The 20,288-nt window shown below is 39.8% G+C and overlaps 1 protein-coding gene and 1 pseudogene across 5 annotated transcripts in view; one reads left to right on the top strand and one right to left on the bottom strand.

Annotated features, from left to right (window-relative positions):
• The window catches only part of CDKAL1 (CDK5 regulatory subunit associated protein 1 like 1), a 684,969-nt gene that overhangs the window by 581,388 nt on the left and 83,293 nt on the right, over positions 1-20,288 (bottom strand). The window lies entirely within an intron of this gene.
• Positions 7,424-8,206, top strand: LOC132231903 (small ribosomal subunit protein eS6-like; annotated as a pseudogene).

Raw genomic sequence — 20,288 nt, 5'->3', positions numbered from 1 at the left:
GGGGGACGTGAAGGAGGCAGGCTATTGACGATTCTCTCTCATCATTGATGTTTCTATCTCTCTCCCTCTCCCTTCCTCTCTGAAATCAATAAAAATATTTAAAAACAAAACAAAACACTTGTATATCAATGCTCATAGCTGCATATCTTAGCCAAAAAGTGGAGGAGGGGGCAGGCGGGGGGCCCATCATCTCATAATTGAATAAAATGTAGTATACCCATACAAAGGAGTATTATTAGGCAATAATAAGAAATGAAATATTGATAACATGCTTGATAGACTTGAAAACAAGGTGAAAGAGGTCAGTCACAAAGTAACATGTGTTGTATGATTCCACTTAAATTAGGGGTCCAAGAGACAGAAAGACTGGTGACTGCCTAGGGCTGGGAAGGCTAGGAAGACTGAGGGGCACCAGTTAAAGGATGTAGAGACTCTAGTTGAGGTAATGAAAATGGTTTAAATTGACTGTAGTAATGGATGCACAACTCTGTGAATATACTAAAAGCTACCGAATTGTACACTTAAACAGTGTATGGTATGAGAGTGATTATCTCAAAAAATCTGTTTAATAAACAAACAACAATAAGAAACAAGCTTGAGCCACACCATCACCACTGTTTTCATTCTTTACCCTCTGCCTAAATGTCTCTTCCACCCATCCACTCTAGAAAACTCCTACTCCCCATTTTCAGCTCAGTTACACATCACCCCCTCTAGGAAGCCTTCTCTACTGTAGTTCTTCAGAGAGAGTAAGGCACTACTTCTCCTTGCTTACAGATGAGCTTGTGGCATATCCTGGCAAAGAATCATAAGTATGTCCCACCCTTAAAATGAGTCCCTCAATGTCTTTCAATCACCAGAGATGAGCTCAGGACTTAAAAAAGGATATGATTGTCAATGGGTGGGTGGATAGGTAGAAGGGTAGATGGGTGAATGGGTGGATGCATGGACTGATGGATAGAACAGAAGGAGAGAAGAGAAAGAAACAAAGAGCAAGCATGAATAAACAAAGAAGCAAACACCAGGGTGGCAGAACGGCATGTTAATGAATAAGCATGGAGACCAAAGGAGGAAGCAAACAGATTAGACCTTGTCAGCAATCAAAAGTTAACACTAGAGAAATGATTTCAGCAGAAGCTGGGGTCAAACTCTGATGGAGAATATGGTATTTCTTCCAGAGGATTTTCGTGTTCTAACAAGAACAAAGAAAGCAGCAAGTCTTCATTCTATGGATCACTGAGCACTTATAAAAAGAATGTATTTACAAAAATATCCTGGGAAATCATCTTTTCCATCTAACAGAGATTATGCAATTTATACATATAGCTATAACTACTAGTATAGAGAAGTAAAAGAAAAAAAAAAACCCTATGCATTAAAAATAGGTTAGAAGGAAATGTACCAAAATGTTAGCAGTAGTTATATTTAGGTATTGGCACTCATGCTCTAGAGAGCAGGTCTTCCTGGTTTCCAGAGGCTTCCCGACATGAGTCTGGGCCTGACAAGGCATTTCTTCCCTAAGCTGATCCCTACCATCTGGAGGTTCTTACAGGCCTCCAGAGACATGTTTGGTCTCATCTGACTGGCTCATCTGGACAGGCTGGCTCCTTGGAGTTGGCTTAGGCCCCAAGGGCCTTCTTCATCCAATTATTCAACAGAGGCCCAGGCTTGGACCTGGCAAGCATGGTCCAAGGTTCTAACATTGGCCTTGAAGGCTATTTCGACAGTTCAGAGATGAGCTAACATGGGGCAAAGGTAGGCTTTAATTATGAGGAAACGAAGCCTTAAGTGGCAAAGAGGTTTTTGTAAAAACAAAAGAACTTAGTAACTGACTACATATGGAAAATGACAGCAGGAAGAATAAAGGTTTCTAACCTAGAAGCTAATCCAAAGAGTGGCACCACTAGGGAGAAGCAGGTCAAAAGAGAAGAGTGTAAATTTAGCATTAGACATGTTCACTTTCAGTTACCTATTCAGTGATGTATGCAAGCAGAACTGTGCACAAGCAACTGTAAGTAGTGCATGAAAGAACTCACAGAAGATCAAGGGTGCCCATGTCACCAAAGATGACAGGCAACAGGCAATGGGGTGAGGAGGACTATTGAGTACCGGGGCTAAAAATCATCAAGAAGATGGAAGTATGTCATAAAGCTATGATGGGTGGGCAGGACTTCAAACAGGAGTGCTCACCTGACTGAGTAATGGTGACAGACAATAGACTTAATTTATAGTGGTTGGGAAAAGTAAAAACAACGCTGACCTCTTCTCTGCCTTATGAATCAGAGGGAATTTGCCTAAAAGTCAGAAGTACAATTAAAATGCTGGAATTGATTTCCTATAAATTTCAGTTTGACTATGCAATAGATTAGAACTAAATAACAACATTTGCATAGCATTTTACACTTACAAAGCATTTTCAAATACATTCTTCATTTAAGAGCCCCAGGAGGTAAGTATTTACACTCCTCATCTCATGGATGAGGAAACAAGGAAACATATTGTGACAAGCAAAGAATCATCATAAACTGAACCCCAGGAAGCAGGGCCAGGGTGGTCTTGGCTCTGCAGGCTGAGTGAAGGCACTTCGAATCTGCACTATCCATCTTCCCTTTGAGGTTAAGTGCTGTGATGTGGGTTTTCCTTACTACCATGAACAGGGATGAGTTCTTTCTTGATGCCCCAAACAACAAAGTTTGTGCATTTATACACAGACTAGAGGCCTGGTGCACGGATTCATGCACATTGAAAGTTAATTAATTAGAAGGTGGCCGGCGGGGTGGGACTGGGCAAGATGGGCCAGACACGCCTTGGAGCCAACCTCCCACAGTCCCTCCCCAGTCAACCACACCTAGGGCGGCGCTGGGGCTCAAAGGGCGTCTGCGGAGTGAGCTCAGTTGGTTGGAGTGTTATCCCGTATACAAAGAGGTGGCAGGTTCAATTCCCAGTCAGGGCACATACCAAGGTTGCAGGTTCAATCCACAGTCGGGGCACATGCAGGAGCAACCAAATCGATGTTTCTCCCATAGCTATCTGTCTCCATCTCTGGCTCGCTCTCGCTCTCTCCCGCTCTCTCTCCCCGCCCCCTCCATTCCTCTCTCTAAAATCAATTTTTAGGGGCAGGGGCAGGCAAGAAGGGGTCAACGGGGGATAACTAGGGGGATATATGTGATACTTTGAACAATAAAGACTTAAATAAAATATTAATTAAATAATTTTTAATATATTTTTTATTGATCTCAGAGAGGATGGGAGAGGGAGAGATAGAAACATCAATGATGAGAATCATTAATCGGCTGCCTCCTGCACAGCCCCTACTAGGGATTGAGCCTGCAACCAGGGCATATGCCCTTGACCAGATGGAACCTGGGACCCTTCAGTCCACACGCTGACACTCTATCCACTGAGCCAAACCGGCTGGGGCAATAATTTTTTTTTTTATAAAAATCAATACCACTTTTAATTGTTCCAAAGAAAATTAAATACTTAGGTATAAAGCTAATAAAATATGTATCAAATCTGTATACTGAAAATTACAAACTTTTGTTGAAAGAAATTAAAGATCAAATCATTGGAGAGACTTACCATGTTCATGGATTGGAAGAATCAACATGGTAAACATGTCAATTCTCCCCAAATCAATCTATAAGTTTAACACAATTGCTGTCAACATCCCAGCATGGTTTTTGGTAGACATAGACAAACTTATTCCAAAATTTATATGGAAAGGGAAAGTTCCTACAATAGCCAAAATGATTTTGAAAGAAAGAATAAAGTGGAAAGATTCAGTCTACCAGATTTCAGGACTGGGCTACAGTATCAAGAAGATGACAAAAGGAGATCCTCCTAGGGAACATAAACAAAGGAATTTAATCCACTGTCAGAACAGGAAGTCTTCAATATTCACCTCCTCCAGAGTTTGGTATATTTGTGGACCAGTGACTATTCTGATTTCCCAATTCTCCTGTTTTCTAAGTGAGAGGACTTATTATAGTTAACTTGTTCCTTTATCCACCATTGTTTTCTGAGTATACTGTGAGCACGTTTCCTCCTTTGGCTTTATATCACCAGAGGACAACAAGCTACAAACAGACCTGATGAAGAAAACTATACACCAAAGAGACATCCTAGACTCCGAGGCAGATGTAGTCATGGATAAGAACAGGTATCATCTCCCTCAGAGAGGTGGTGACTATATTACCTGTAATGTATCCAGAAGAAGAAGGATAGATCTGGATTCTGGCTAGCCACAGGTTTTGCAGACACTGTTGGGTATCAAACCTGATACCTATTTCCAAACTGCTTTTCCCTTCCCCCATCTCTACCAGAGCCTGAAATAGCTAAGTACCATGTTCACAGCCTTCCTTCCAGTTAGAGGTGGCCATGTGAAACAGTCTGGGTCATAACAAATAAGGGGAAGTCACTTCCAAGAAGGCTTTTGGTTTCCTGGTAAAACAAAGAGAGATGCTGCTGTCAATTCATGCTCCCTTGTAAAGCCTCACGAAAGGTGAGGTGAGGCCTTAGAGCAGGACCAACCCTCTGGCAACCATGAAGAAAAGGCCAAGAAAATTCAGAACAAGAGTCCTGACATTGTTGAGCTGCCAATCCAGTAAGCAGATAACCACCTTCAAACTTCATATGTAAGAAAAGTAAATTCTCATTAGTTTAAGCCACTGCTGATTAGGTGTACTGTTATATACAATGAAAAGCACCCCTAATAAATACAGGGTATGTTATCTAAAAATAATTTTTTAAATAAAAATAATGATTTAGCCCAGCTGGTGTTGCTCAGTGGTTGAGTATTAACCCATGAACCAGGAGGTCACAGTTTGATTCCAGGTCAGGGTACATGCCCGGGTTACAGGCTCGATTCCCAGTAGGGGGCATGCAGGAGGCAGCTGATCGATGATTCTCTCCCATCATTGACTTTTCTATCTCTCTCCCACTCTCTTCCCCTTTCTAATGTCTCTAAAAACTTATTTCTTAAAAAGAAAAAAACTATTTACTAATGCATTAAAGTAGTAACAAATAATGGATCTTCCTATAGCCTTTTAGTGTACTTTCATAACAAATATTAATTTGATTGCATATATTATAATATACATTCCAATATATTATTTCACTTAGCCTCTCTGGACCTCTTTTCCTTTCCCTCATTCAACATGCAGTTTTAAAGTGCCTACTACATGTTAGGCATTCTCCTAGGTGCTGGGAAAACAGAAAATGATCAAGATTCAGTGAAGGCCCCTGCTTCCATCCAGCTTACTTTCTAGCAGAAAACTTATTAGCAAAATGAGGCAGATGGAAAATAATCTCTCCTAATGCCAACATTTATGAGGCAATGAACCTAGGTTCAGCATATAACGCATTAGGAAAAAAAAACAAAAAAGGCAGGGGCCTTCTGAATGACAGTGAGTCTAGGAGGGGGGAAAATAATTGAGTCTAGGAGGGGCAAAAAGTATTAACAGTGAAGTTAGAAATTAAATAATTACATGCCCTGGCTGAGTAGCTTAGTTGGTTAGAGCGTCATCCTGATACTCCAAAGTTGCAGGTTCAATCTCCAGTCAGGAAGCAACCAAGGAATGCATAAGGAAGTGTAACAACAAGTCTCTCTCCCTCTTTCTCTCTCTCTCTCTCTTTCTCCTTCTGTCTCTAAAATCAACAAATTGAAAAAGTTAAATAATTACAAAATGAAAGAAGTAGGAAAAGAAATATACTCTCAGTCTACATAGTCACGCTCCACTGGGGCCAAAGAAACTGAAGCAAAGACAACACAGATCCTAAATCAGACCTTAATGGCTGGGTAAAGGGGAACACAGTTAAATCAGGTCTTGGAGATAGCCCTATTGTTTTAAGCCTAAACCTGGAAGAAAGGCTGATAAGCTAAAACTGGTCAAAGGGGTGCAGAATCTACCAATTACAATTTCATAAAATCTGCCTTAGTTTTTTTAACATACAGTCTACATATTCTTCTATAATATTTTATAATCTTCACTACAGAAAAATCTGTTTATGCTACATTCTACCCAGAAGCAATTTGCTGATTGTAAATGCCTTACTTCTATCTAACCCCATAGGGAAAATAGATCTAAATATTACAAATTGTTTAGGAGAGTTAAAATACACAGAATGCATTTGAGCCAAATATGTCTAAATACTTATTAAACAGCACCTTATATATTGACTTTTTACACACTACCTATTATCTTGACTCATTACAAAACCCTAATTTTCAGGAATTTGTCATGTCACAAGGACATTTAAAACTTTTCAATTAATTTAGTAAATTTCACATATTTCCCTGGTGAGAACTGTGGGAAACAATATAGACTAATGTACACACCACCGGAACTCTTGTTTAAGTAGCCAATAGAGAACAAGTAAAATGGATGCATACCAGCTGAATACTTTAGCTTAATTCACCTTAAAAAATTTCTCTAACAGCTTTTTATTTAAATTATTTATTTTATTTAAACTTTTAAATTATTTACCTGAGTTCTCTTATTTAAGAGAACTCAGGTAAATAATTTAAAAGTTTTACAGTATAGTCAAAAGAATTTTGCTGAAGTGGACTAGAAATACATAATTATTTCTATACTAGAGGCCAGATGCATGAAATTCATGCAAGGGGCTCAGCCCTTGCAGCAGCCCCAGCTTTGTCCGAAAGGTCGTTCGGCTGTCCAGTCTAATTAGCATATTATGCTTTTATTATTATGGATTACAGTCACAAAAACAGATACTAGCCTCTCTATGGTTTACTCTTACAAAAAACTCCAATAGAAATAAAATAATTTCCTAGAAATTAACTTTCTTTAATATATGGCAACAAGAGCAAAGACAAACATTGTCCTTTTGAATTAAGTGTGCTAAGTATTCTGGGAAATCATGTTACTACTACTCACTCAGAAAACAGATGGCCAGAGGAGGTGAGAATATTTTATACACTATAATCACTGGATCTATGCCAAAAAGCATAAAAACATTAGAGACAGAGTTGTTTCAACAAAATCATTTCTACAAAGAAACTATTTCTATTCTATAGCCTATTCTAATACCAATTGTTGATGTAAATATAATAAACTCAATTAAGCAAACAAAAAATTGGTTCCCATAACTATATAGAATAGCACTATATGGCATTAAATATAGAAGCTTAGGTAAAAAATTTTAGTGCTAAGTAATCCTATAATTTGAAATACTTCTAAAATTTTTATGTCTCATTTTTCCCTACTATTCTATTTGTGGAAGTGTTTTTAAATTAAATCTAGCACTTACATCTAACATGTAAGATCAAAGTCCAGTTTCATGAGTTTTCAGGCCTTGGGCAGGGGTGTGGGTGTGAAGATGAATTGTTAAGAAAGCATTTAAGATGAAGAGAAGTAGGGCTCTTTTTCCTGGTGCCTCAGAAGCAGTGGGCTGCTTCAGGATGAACCTGAATGAAATCTCTTTCCCAGCCACTGGCTTACAAAAACTCATTGAAATGGATGATGATCAAAAACTTTGTGAGAAGCCTTTGGCCAGAGAAGTTGCTGCTGATGCTCTGGGATTAAAATGGAAGGGTTATGTTGTTATGTGGAAGGATTAAATCAGTAGTGGGAATGACAAACAAGTTTCCCCATGAAGTAAGGTGTCTTGACCCATGCTGCGTAAAGGGTATTCCTGTTGTAGGCCAAGGAGGACTGGAGAGAAAAAGCACAAATCTGTTCAGGTTTGCATTGTAGGTGCCAATCTCAGTGTTCTCCACTTGGTCATTGTAAAAAAAAAAAAAAAAAAAGGCGGGGGTGGGGGGTGGGGGGGGAGATTCCTGGTCTCATGATACTACTGTGCCTCTGTGCCTCATTGCCTCGGGCCCCAAAGAGCTAGCAGAATCCACAAACTTTTCAGTCTCTCTAAAGATGATGTCTGCCAATATGTTGTGAGAAAGCCCCTAAATGAAGAAGATAAGAAACACACAACCAAACTATCCAAGATTCAGCATCTTGTTACTACATGTGTCCTGCAACACAAATGGCAGCATATCGCTCTCAAGAAAGAATGTACTAAGAATATTAAGGAAGAAGCCACAGAATATGCTAAACTTATGGCACAGAGAATGAAGGAGGCCAAGGAAAAATGCCAGGAACAGATTGCCAAGAAACAGGGAGCTTCTACCTCAAAGTCTGAGTCAAAAATTAGATCTCATGCCCAACTGGTGTGGCTCAGTGGTTGAACACTGACCCATGAACGAAGAGGTCACTGTTTCAATTCCTGGTCAGAGCACGTGCACCTGGGTTGTGGGATCGATCCCCAGGTGGAGGGAGTACTGGAGGCAGATGTTCAATGATGTTTCTCTCTCACCACAGTTTCTATATCTCTATCCCTCTCCCTTCCTCTTTCTCTAAAAATCAATAAAATAAAATAGAAATGAGATCTTGTACAAGTAATGAATAAATAAGAACAGACATCAAATCTCTAGAGAGGGAGTAAGAGAAGTTGGGATCCAACTACATCAACGGCACCACTTTCATACTGTATATACTGGATGACGCAGCACCTGGACACCCTATAATCTGCCTGGCCTGTTCTGAGTTAGAAAATAACAGGAAGCATCTTCAGGAAGAAGGAAAAGTCTTAGGAAAAACAGACAAACAAAAAACTATGAGTTTTTTAAATAAGCTTTTTTAACTGACTAATGATGGGAAAGAAGTTCGGTAGTGTGGTGAAGGCTGTCTCCATGGGTCTAGCTCAAAACACTACTACTCCATTCCCGAAGGAGTCTCCACCAAAAGCTAACCAACCATTCCTTTTCTTGTCCTAGCAGTCACCACAAACCACCAAATGCCTACTCATAACTTTGAAAACAAACTGCATAGGATCTAAACTCAAGAAAAGAATTCCACAAAAAACTGCATGCGAAAGGTTCTCATCTCCCAAAGAAAGCACATTAATAAACCAATATTCCTTAAAAAATTATAACTATTATTTATTGAGCATTTTTTTGGTGCCAGGCTGTAAGAGCTTTACATGCATAAACTCAATCAGTTCTGACAACTGGTTAGGCAGGAACATGGTTATCACCATGATATGGATGAGGAACCTAATCTTAAATAAATAACTTGGCCAGACACATCGATGTGTCTTGGCCAGGTCACACATTACCAAATGGTAAAATAAGGTTTTAGATTTAGCCATCTAGCTCCAGATTCTGCAACCTGAATCACCACTGCTTATCAAATGTATTTAAAAGCACATCAAAATATATGGGTAATAAAATAAGGGTCTATTACACAGTGCTATTTTAATGTCAGGTATCATTACTTAGATACCAATAATGCCCCATCCCCAGCGGTCCACCCTGTTCAGCAAGACAAATCAGACACTGAGACATCCTAGGAATGAGCCTTCCTAGCACCATGGGACTCCGGACTCCATTATCCAACCAAAAGGTTGGTCATCAATGCATCCTTTGGATTGACTGATGACCAAAAGGGGGATGTGTAGACGAAAGAGGCACATGCTAACCTGACAAGCTCAGGGAAGGCCTGTATGGCAGTCCTGCAAACTCTAAAACCTAAAGTAACCACAGGATGGTCTGAAATTAAAACTTTAACTAAAACAGTTATGGTGGATAGTCATGTCCTAGCCAGGTATCTTCTCTGGCAAGGTCCATCTTTACCTTAACTGAGCCTATTGTCCTTTTGCATCTACCATAACATATCCTTGAAATGTCAGGGTAACTTGTAACTTCCTCTTTTCCCTGACCCCTCAGAGCACAACCAAATGCCCTGGGTGCCAGGACAGATATCACAAATTCCTTCATTGTCATTGTTATCATGTTAAGTGTTGACTGTTAACTATCCTGTACCCACCTAAGTAAAAGAAGTACGTGTCTATCATTTTACTTTTTATCCCATCCCAGAGTTCCCCCACTCCACCCCACTTTGCTTTCTCCCACCTCTCTACTCTATCACCAATGGATTTCATGTAACCCACCTACTTCTCCTCCTTTGATTGTAATGTATAAAAATAGGTGAAAAACCGCCATTCTCTGTAGCATTATCCCAATCCATTGAAATTCTGCTTCCCCGCAATTGTCGACAGTTTGGCTCAAATAAACTCACAAAATATCTTTACAGGTTTGAATGTTTTTACTAGTATGTTAACAATCTAATCTTTTTTATTGAGTTTTGAGAGAGAAACATCGATGTGAGGGGAAAACACTGATTGGCTGCCTCCTGCATGCCCACTACAGAGATCAAGCCCACAACCCAGGTATGTGCCTTGACTGGGAATTAAACAGGCCACCTTTTGGAGTCTGGGGTACACTCCAACCAACTAAGTAACACTGGCCAGGGCTCATGAGATCTCTTTAAAGGATTTGCTTTGAGGAAAGAGTGAAAATAGGAAATAAAAAATGGAATCACTTTAACCAAGCTGCTAAAATTAGGCATGAGGACTCTATTCTTGTTCTAACTAGCCTGGGGAATTAAACCTTTTTAACTGTGTCAATGCCTGAATATACATTTCAACTTCCAGGTAACCTTCTGATTACCCACCTGAAAGATTCACATATCCACACAACCTGACATCTATTATCTAAACTACCTGACATCTGAGTGATAATCATCCTGGACTAATCCTAAGGCTAAGAATGTAGGACTGATGGTTCTCAAAAATGAACTTTTTACTCTAAAAACTCTTAACTTTTCTTTCTTCTTTGGAACATTTCTGGGTTTTTGGGCTAGCAGTGTTGCAAGTTTGCAAACTTTGAGACCTTTTAATAAATCTTTCATTCATTTCTGAAAAAAAAAAAAGAAACCAATAAAACCTACCCTATTAAATAACTAACCTCCACTCTGATTCACTTTATAAAATATATGCACATGGTAAGCATCTTGCACGGCCTAAAACAGTATACTACTCCTTCAGTAAACTATAGTTATAAGATTTTATTGTAACAAGATTTGAACAAAACACAGCAATTTCCTTTTCCCACTGAGTTTGGAAAGTATATTGCAAAGGATTTCATTTTAAAGTCATTAATACACTGAATAATTTAAGCACTATAAAATAAGTCTAAGATGGCAGGCAATGCTATATTATTATATCATATCTCATTTCCATGTCCCAAATGGATCACCACATAAACTTACAAGTTTTCTTTCTTTGTTTACAAAGATAGATTATATAATGATTAAGATTTTTCAGAAATTGTCATTCTTCTCAAATAAGGTTATATATTTCACTATAACTTTCAACTCTTTCCTGTTTATTACTGAAAAACGAATGGGCTTTCTGCAACAACAAAATGTGACTATGGCAATTTATTTGAAGAAAAGTTATGCTTGCTTTGCCCTGGAAATAGACATTTATATTTCATTATCTCACTACCTAACAAAACACCTTTAATTTACATCTTTTCTTCCTCCAAAAAGCCATATGAAAACAATCTAATTAGTCCCACAAATATGCTTAGGCACAATAAGATTTTTTTTTTTTAAAGCCTGGCAAATGCAAGTGGTTTCCTTACTGTTTCAGCTTAATTTAAAAAATAAACCAGTGCGTCAGTTTCTAATGCAAGTGATAGCCAATTCTAAGTTTCTTTAGCCATGAAATGAGAGTTGTACTAGAAAACAGGTAGGCTAACAATTAGATATTATATTTGTGCAAAATAGAGACACAAACATGGATGTGGGTATCCCTGTAGTGTTGGTGGTAATAGCAAAAGACAAGAATAGGAACAACAGGAATGTCCAGAATAAAGGGTCTGGTTAAATTATCCTTCATCCATACACTATAATACAATACTACTTCAAAATATAAAATAAGGAAATTTGTAATGCAGTGGTAGAAAATGATCACCAAATCATATTGTTGTTGTTTTAACACTGTTCACTGTGCTATTCTTTTAATTTTCTGTATGCTTGAAAGTTTTCATAATAAAACATTGGGAAAAAAAGGTCTCAAATGATCCTGATGCTTAGGCAGGTCCAGGGCCACTGCTGTAGGGGGAAGGCTCCTTCAGAGGACTTTTGAAGGAGCAGTTGCCCTGAAAGCCTCCCCAGTACCCCCAAATCATATTATTAAATGAAAAGGGTATAAAACCATGTGTATGTATGCTAGCCCTAATGTAGTAGGAGGCAAAAACAATATGTATGTCTGTGTGTGTAATTGTGTATGTACATTTATTCTTATAAATCCACTCGTAGCCTTGCACACGAATCCATGCACCAGTAGCTCGCTGCCGCCCTCCAGTAGCTCCCTCCGTCCACCCCCACACCTATCATAGCTTGCTGCCCTGCCCGCTCCTGTAGCTATACACCACCAGCTTGTAGCTTGCTGCCCCACCATCCTGCTGATCTGTGATCGGTCATTACGCGCTCAGTTGTTATGTGGTTGGTCGTTATGTAACGACCATTTGCATATTACATCTTTATTATATAGGATATTCTTCTTTATGGAGAGAAAAAGAAATTGTAACACTAAGTTTCTTCAGAAAGACTTTGAAGCTGAGGCAGGTAGATATTTTATTACAGTGTACTCTTTATTTCTTTTTAATTGTGTGCCATGAGAAGAAATTATACATTTGAAAAAAAAATTTAGTATTTTTAGTTTGATCCAAAAGCATAACAGTAATAGTAAATGCCAGAGTCTTGGTTACACACACTATTCATTTTTAACTGAAATATGAAACAAATGTGTTGTCCTGGATCATAGAAAAGCCTTCCTTATCCAAAGCATATTAATAAAACAATTATCCTGAAACGATACTACTATTTTAAAATAATCTTTAATCTCTAACTTGTTCTCATTGAGACTATTAGAATATCCCCTACATCCAGAGAGGTAGTAGGAACAAACAACTGTCCATTATATTTACTAGTCTAGATTATTAAGAAGCAATGCATAGTTTGCCTGAAATTTTTCTATGCACTAAAGTAAGACGATGAAATAGTCACAACTAGAAGAACTTATTTTGGGGTGGGTAGATGTGAACTAACTCACTTTATCTAGCAAAAAAAAAAAAAAAAAAAAAAAATCAACAAAAGTCAAAGGCAATCAAGTGGCTAAAAGAAAGTAATTTACAGCAGAGAATTCTGAGAAAATTCCAGAGAAACAAGTAAGATAAGTTACTCATGGTAAAATAAAGAGGTGTATAAAATTAATATTATACATATAAATTCAAGAAAATATTAATAATATGAAAATATGGCCCAGCTGGCATGGCTCAGTAGTTAAGTGTCAACCTATGAACCAGGAGTTAATAGTTCAATTCCCGGTCAAGACACATGCCCGGGTTGCAGGCTTGATCCCCAGTAGGGGGGGCATGCAGGAGGTAGCTAATCAATGATTCTCTCTCATCATTGATGTTTCTATCTCTCTCTCCCTCTCCTTTCCTCTTGAAAATCAATAAAAATATTTTTTGAAAACATGGACTGCTGAACAGAGACTTCTTTAGGTAGAGTTAATGCATATATGGATTTTTAAATATGCACTAAAATTAACTGCTACCATGTATACTGTAGTGTACCACTGTCAAGGGAATTTCAGAAAGTGACACAAAAATACAAAAAGAAAATATGAGAGAAAAGTTAAAAGGCATCGAGGACCAGTCCACAAACTACCACATAAAACAGGATTACCAGAAATAAGAGTATGGAAATAAAGGAAAAAGAAAAAACTTCCTAGAGCTAAGTCATGAGCTTTCTAACTGATAACCAATCCAGAGAGTGCTAAGCATGACAACTGAAAAAGCATGCACACGTGGAAATTATTACTTTCTGATATTTCAAATAATTACTTTCTGTTATTTTCTAAAAAGGAAAATAAGAAAAGATACCTACAGATAGATAAAAACAAATTGACATCAGATCTCTTATCTGTTAGACTGAATTCTGAAAAGAAAGAATACCTCAAAGATCTGGGAACATTATTTTTTATCTAAAAAGCATACCCATTCAACAAGTATGAAACATTTTCAGTCATGCACATGCAGATATTACTACCACAGATTTTCCTGACCAAACTATTCAAGACAGATTCTAAGCCAATGCTGAACTCTGTTGACATATTTCCCTACCTTTTATATTCTGTTAATTTTTGTTTTCATCATCTGGATAAGATTTACTCACAGACAGAAATTTTTTAAAAGAAGGAAAGCGAGAAGGAAGAGAAAGCCTGACCTGAGTATCAGTTATTGGTCCTACAATGAGTTTGGGCAAGAAGGATGAGTGAAGAGGAAAACAGACCAAAACACAACCAGATGTAATTTCAAAGTCAAAACTATTTTTCAAAACATACAAGTGTTCCAAGAGCCCAGGTGGAGACAGGAAAAGAGTGATAGCAGACACTTACTGCCACACACACACAAAGGTGGCTGCATTGAACAAACCTATGTCCCCACCACCATCAGAAATTCTACTGCAATCCCATATATGCAATGCAAAACTGCACTTCACAATACAGATAAAGGCATAGACATGAAAAAGAATCTATAATAATAAAAGCATAATATGCTAATTAGACTGGACAGCTGAACGACCTTCTGATGTCATTCCGGACATCCTTACGAATGAAGCCGCGGCAGCAGGGGCTGAGGCAGAGGCAGTTAGGGGCAATCAGGCAGGCAGGCAAGCAGTTAGGGGCGATCAGGCAGGCAGGCGAGCGGTTAGGGGCAATCAGGCAGGCAGACAGAGTGGTTAGGGGTGATCAGGCAGGCAGGCGAGTGGTTAGGGGCAATCAGGCAGGCAGGCAGAGGCAGTTAGGGGTGATCAGGCAGGCAGGCGAGTGGTTAGGGGCCATCAGGCAGACAGGCAAAGGCAGTTAGGGGTGATCAGGCAAGCAGGCGAGTGGTTAGGGGCCATCAGGCAGGCAGGCAAAGGCAGTTAGGGGTGATCAGGCAGGCAGGCAGAGGCAGTTATTGGTGATCAGGCAGGCAGGTGAGTGGTTAGGGGCAATCAGCCAGACAGGCAGGTAAGCAGTTAGGGGCAGTCAGACAGGCAGGCAGAGGTGATTAGGAGCAATGAGGCAGGCAGGCAAGCGATTAGGAGCCAGTGGTCCCAGATTGTGAGAGGGTGCAGACCAGGCTGAGGGCCGCCCCCCCCCCCCCATGCACGAATTTCGTGCAACAGGCCTCTAGTCATTTATAAATGTCTAATAATTTTAAGATTTATTTTATGAGTACAAAATTGTCCCAAATTCAGCCTGTAATAAATTATCCTTGTAAAGGTTTTTGCCTCACTTTGAAAATACCTTTTCCAACTCTCATGCTAGCAGTTATCACAAACCACACACACCAGTAACTTGATAACATTAAACACAAAGCATATCATGCAAATGCTTTTAAATAACTTAATTATGTGTTGTTCATTTTTCATAAGACATTACCCTTGCTAAGAACAAAGACGCTAAACAAGCATTATCATGTTCTTTCCTGATCTGGTTTTCCAAGGTAGCACTAGCTCCAATTGTTTGACTAAACCAGTTGTAAAGTACTTGACTGCAGGCAACTTCAGACACATTATCATTTGCTCCATACTCACAAACTAAAAAATAACTGGTTTCCTTTCTACTGGTTTCAATCATAGTTTTAACAGATGGTGCTGTTAAATGAGGAAGGTATATAACCGAATATAACTAATGACTACTCATATGCCAGCAACAAAATAGTGTTCATGTCAGGATAAAACACACTGAATTTTATTTACTTGTTTGTTTTTGAATAGAGGAGAACATAACACAGTGCAGTTATATAAAATGATACTAACTTGGAATCAGAAACAACCCTAAAAAGTAAGAGTAGATCTTCAATTTCCTAAGGTATACAGAATATAGCAAAAAAACAAAAAACCCCACAAAGGTACACATAGAGCCATCACAATGAGAATTCCTTTCATTAGTCCATGAACTTTCTCAACTTTGGCCACTGGCTTTGGACATTTCTGAAAAATATTGTTTATATGATGGACACTAAACTACTTTCTTCAGTAAACTTCTGTGTTCAAATGGTGATATCAAAGAATCTATTATACATATGTTAATTTACTTCAGGAACAACAGAACTTACTCAGATTTAAAGTACTATAAGCTATCTCAACATACCATTAATTAACATTCTTTTTTTTCCTTTGGAGAGAGAGAGACAGGGAGACGGGGAGAGAGAGAGAAACATGAAAGTGAGAGCAAAACACAGATCAGCTGCCTCCTGCCAGGGATGGAGCCCGAAACACAGGCATGGTGGGAATAGAAGAGGCAACCTTTTGCTGTACAGGACGATGCCCAACCAACTGAACCACACTAGCCTGGGCTTATATTTAATAATTGAACAGGGTTAAACAAAAAAATACATACAGGCATTAAATGTGTTCAACTCTATTCCTACAACCACCTTCCCCCCAAAAAAGGGGACAAAATATGTACAGCAACTTCCCTCTTTACTCATAACTCGATTTTTATAGTGTTACTAGAGGCCTGGTACACAAATTTGTGCACTAGTGGGGTCCCTTGGCCTGGCCTGCGGGATCAGGCTGAAACCTGCTCTCTGACATCCCCCGAGGGATCCCAGATTGCGAGAGGGCACAGGCCAGGCCGAGGGACCCCACCGGTGCACAATCGGGGCCAGGGAAGGATGCAGGAGGTTGGCCAGCCTGGGAAGGACCACGGAGGGCTCCAGGGCATGTCCAGCCTGTCTCACTCAGTCCCAATCAGCCAGACCCCAAGCAGCAAGCTAACCTACCAGTCGGAGAGTCTGCCCCATGGTGGTTAGTATACATCATAGCAACTGGTCAACCGGTCAACTATCTGCCCCCTGGTGGTCAGTGCACGTCATAGCGAGCAGTTGAGCAGCCTTAGCATATCATTAGCATATTACGCTTTGATTGGTTGAACGGACAACCAGACGCCCAGACACTTAGCATATAAGGCTTTTATAATATAGGGTTTAAATAGTGCTTTGGGGCATTTGAAGGCTGGCGACTAAGAGGATACTCTCTCTCTGGAGCCTGCATTACCTTCACCTGGAATTGGGATTTTGCTGGTGGAAGGTTTTGCCTTAAGCCTCATAAACTGAATAGCACACCCAAGAAAAATTTGATGAGGTTTTAAACTTTCTTGAAGAGACTTTCTAATCTAGTGGAGTGAGGAGCCATCCATGCTCTCAAGCCTGTGAATCAGGAGAAGCCTCAGAGACACCAACACCCCAACTGAGGCACCTCACAGAGCTGCAGGCTGAGCATGACAGCTCAATGTGTCTGCTCCCCTGGGAACTACTCCATTCCCTTCAGGCACAAAATGCTGACCAGAGTGGAGACCCACTGGTGAGTCCAAAAGCCTGGAAAAGGCTTATTTGTCAAATGCTTAAGTCTGAACTATTGCCTCACAGATATACACAAAACTTTTTTAAAAATAAACAGAGAAATTACTCCCATCATTCTCAGGTATCTAAAACACACCTAAGAAGTCCTCCTCAGGAGGATGTTGGGGGAGTGGCAAGGGTTAGGTACCCAGCCTCACCACTATTCAGACTGGGACTCTCTGCAGCTGAGCCCAAACGCACGCACACCCCGCCCCGGCATCGTCTGGATCCGTGTGATTGCCAAGGACACCACTCAGAATTATGTGCCTGCAGTGGACACTGCCCATACCCACTGACTTGTTAGGGACTTGCAGGACCTAACATTGTAGGACCTGCATACTCGCAGGACTCTCGCACCTGCTATGGACTTATCCACCATGACTACTACTGTGCTGCCGCCACCACCCTAGAGCCCAGCTGTTCTGCTCTACCACCAGGATTCGGAGGCAGCAACTGTGCTGAAGGGCAGGATAGTAGATATAGTCTCCCCTGCCCTGGGCCTACTAGAACTGAGGACCTGAGGATACTAAAGAGACTGTAGATCTGTAGGATCTCATGCTGGTGAGCAGAAAGGTGACTGGATAGTAGAACCAGGAAGGAAGATCAGTCCTGCCCACCTGAATGCAAGGAAGGTGCCCTCTTTCCCACAAGCAAAACTGTTGCTTCTGACCCCACCTGCAGTGACCTGAGGTAAGGGGGGATAGCCCAGCGTTGGAAATCAGTGTCCCTGCATATGGCAGCAAGGAGGAGCCAGAAAGCCAGGCAGAGCTGAGGCACTGTAAGGAAAGAAAGTGCCCAGGCCCCCTTCCTACAAGATACTGGCACCACTCCTAACACTATTCTGATCAAACCATCCTAGCCAGGAGCAGGATACCCCTGAAGAGACCAGCTCCATGGGGTAAGGGAGAATAGCTCAGAACAGGGAAGCTAAAGGCATGAGACTCAAAGCAGATCCAGCTGCTGGGCTAAGGAGGCCCTGCCCACTGGACCACTAGGGGCTTCAATCCATCAGGCCTCAGTCAGGTTGCCCAGGGACAGAGAAGCTCCCAAGAGGCCCAGGATAGACACACCAAGGGACCACATTCAACCACAACAGAGCAAAATCCAATAAGCTCCACAAATAGCAGACCCAAAGTTTTCTGGGTGTGTGCTTGTTTTCTGTTTTCTTTTTTTGGGGGGGGTGGGGTGGGGGGGAGTGGCTCTTGTTTTTGTTTTCATTTTTTGTTGTCTGTTTTTCCCCTTTTGTTCTTTTTTCTCTTTTTTCTTGCATATCTCTAATTTCTCTCTTTCCTTGTATTCTCTTTTGCCTTTTTTTTTTTTACTGTTACTATTAATTTTTCTGTGATTTGGAAGACAAGATAGAAATAAATGGTCAATTAGAGCACCAAATAGAAAAAAGGATTAAAAAGCAGGAGGATAGCTTAAGGGAGCTCTGGGACAACATGAAATGTAACAATACCCACATCATAGGAATGCCAGAAGGGGAAGAATGTGAGCAAAAAACCAGAGAAGCTGCTTGAAGAAATAATGACAGAAAATTTACCCAACCTGGTGAAGGAAAAAGTCATACAAGTTCAGGAGGCATGGAGTCCCAATCAAGATGAACCTAAGGAGACCTATATCTAGACACATCATAATTAAAATGGCAAACATTAAAGACAAAAAAAGAATGTTACAGGCAGCAAAAGAGAGACAGAAAATCACCTACAAAGGCGTTCCCATGAGAATGTCAGCTGATTTCTCAACAGAAATACTTCAGGACAGAAGGGAGTTGCATGAAGTTTTCAAAGTAATGAAAAGCAAAGGTCTGAATCCAATACTACTGTATCCAGCAAAGCTATCATTTAGAAGCTTTCCAGATAAATACTGTTTTGAGATCTGATGATTTCATTTGGGAAAGTGGTTCTCTAACTCTTTCTTTTATAATACCAACATTATAACCCCCATTGTCACCTGATATAAAAAAATTTATGACAGTCTCTGCCTCATTTAATAAGAATGCATAATTAACTAGTTAAATATACATTGAAAAATATGTAACAATTGTATTAAGAAACATGTATGGCCATTTCAACAAAATAAGTGTGGAGTTTCAACAAAAATTGTTAGAATAATAGGGATAACACAAAACCTAGGTTGGACAGGCTACTCAGTCTATACTTCCTTTTTCTGTTACTTTGGTGACTAGAAGAAACTGATAACCTAAGAACTACTTTCAGCTCTTCGGTTTTTGCTCTTTACCCAAGGAAAGAAATCTTTGACTATTACTTTTAGAAAAAGCAACTATAAAAACATAGTGTGTGTGATGAGATATAAAGAATACTTGTTTACGAGTCTAAGTCCCAGGTACAATCTCTGATAACTAGCGAGCAGTAACCTTAAGTAAACTTACTGAAACCCTAACAAGTCTCAAAATCTTCCTTTATTTTAAATTCTTATTTATGGATTTGAAAGAGAGGGACATAGAAACATTGATTTGTTGTTCCACCTATCTATGCATTCACTGGTTGCTTCCTATGTGTGTCCTGACAGGGGATGGAACCCGCCTGCAATCTTGGTGCACTGGGACAACACTCCAACCAACCGAGCTATCTGGCCAGAGCCTCAAAATCTTCATATTTTAAATGAGACAGACATCATATATCTCACAGGATTTGTCAAGAGGACAAGATGAGTTAATATATGTAAAGCACCTAGCACAGGATATGGCAAAAAAAAAAAAAAGAAAGAAGAAGAAGAAAAAAAGTAGATATAGTCTCCCCTGCCCTGGGCCTACTAGAACTGAGGACCTGAGGATACTAAAGAGACTGCAGATCTGTAGGATCTCATGCTGGTGAGCAGAAAGGTGACTGGATAGTAGAATGAATGAATGAATGAATGAATGAATGAATGAATAAATAAATAAATAAATAAATAAATAAATAAATAAATAAAACCTCAGGTCATAAGGCACACGCAG

Source organism: Myotis daubentonii, chromosome 3 (genome assembly GCF_963259705.1).
Source record: "Myotis daubentonii chromosome 3, mMyoDau2.1, whole genome shotgun sequence".
NCBI classification, from domain to species: Eukaryota; Metazoa; Chordata; class Mammalia; order Chiroptera; family Vespertilionidae; genus Myotis; species Myotis daubentonii.
The sequence above is the reverse complement of the archived record's forward strand: the minus strand, read 5'-3'. Positions and strand labels throughout refer to the sequence as shown.